At 55.3% G+C, this 1,198-nt stretch overlaps 1 protein-coding gene across 2 annotated transcripts in view; it reads right to left on the bottom strand.

Annotated features, from left to right (window-relative positions):
• Doc2b (double C2 domain beta) overlaps window positions 1–1,198 on the bottom strand; it is a 30,856-nt gene that overhangs the window by 12,755 nt on the left and 16,903 nt on the right. The gene's annotated exons all lie outside the window — the stretch shown is intronic.

Genomic DNA, 1,198 nt, shown 5'->3' with positions numbered 1-1,198 from the left:
ACTAGCTCTGTAGACCAGGCTGGTCTCGAACTCACAGAGATCCACCTGCCTCTGCCTCCCGAGTGCTGGGATTAAAGGCGTGCGCCACCATCGTCCGGCTTGTTTTTTTTTGTTTGTTTTTCAAGACAAGGTTTCTCCAAGTAGCCCTGGCTGTCCTGAAACTCACTCAGTAGACCAGGTTGGCCTTGAACTCAGATCCTCTTGCCTCTGCCTCTCAAGCGCTGGGATTAAAGGCGTGCACCGCCATGCTCCACCAGAGTCTCATTTATATCTGAGGTCAGAACTCATGGACAACAAAGCACCACAGGTGCTGGTCATGCCTTCCTGAGGTGTAGGCCATTTAGAAAATTTGGGTCACCCCTGGCAAGTGACTACCACCACATCAGTGAAGGTTCGACCCACTGCGTATCCATGCACCGAGTGGAGTGTGGTGTGAGAGTACAGGCCGAGAGCGCCTCGCACCAAGGTAGTGTCTCAGCCACAGGGTGCATTCCCAGGGCTGGGGAGTGGCCATGCCCTGGGCTCTAGACCCTGCCAAGCCTGGCGTACAGGGGTTAAATGCTGGACTTCCTCCTCATTGCTGTTCCCTTGGCTCAGGAATGGGGGAGAAGTCATATCCTGAGCATTGGGCAGCGGAGGGCTTAGCTTGTCTCTCGGCCCTGTGCATTGGGGCTCACCAGGACTCTCAGAAGGAGAGGTGAGAAGAGAAGGTGAGCAGCAGAGTAGCTGGACAGAAACAGATACCAAGACCCTGGGAGGGCTCAGTTGCTGAAGGCAACTTGGACCAAACTAGTGCTGACATCACGGTGAACCATTACAATGTCTAGAAGAGAATTATGCGCTGTCACCTCTGGGCATTCATGGCTCTCCTGGCCTAACTGAACTGCCCCCAGTGAATGGTTCCGTCCTCCCTCTGTTACCCAGGCCCCAGACCTGGAGCTGCCCTGGCAGGCAGACCTTCGTCCCCATTCAGCCCCCATTCTATCTGGTTCTTGGTCCCAGCCCTCACCTCTCTCCTCTCTTTGCTTCTGATCTTCTGAGCCCAGCAGGCAGGGAGTCTCTTAAGGTGTCACCACGCCCTGCCTCGTGTCACAGAGCTGTATTCTTAGCTACTGAGAAAGCTGAGACAGGAGGATCAAGAGTTCGCTGCCAGCCTGGGCTACAGAGCAAGTTCAAGGCCGGCCTGGGGAACAGAGCA

The sequence above is a fragment of the Microtus ochrogaster genome, chromosome 7 (assembly GCF_000317375.1).
Source record: "Microtus ochrogaster isolate Prairie Vole_2 chromosome 7, MicOch1.0, whole genome shotgun sequence".
Taxonomy (NCBI): Eukaryota; Metazoa; Chordata; class Mammalia; order Rodentia; family Cricetidae; genus Microtus; species Microtus ochrogaster.
The sequence above is the reverse complement of the archived record's forward strand: the minus strand, read 5'-3'. Positions and strand labels throughout refer to the sequence as shown.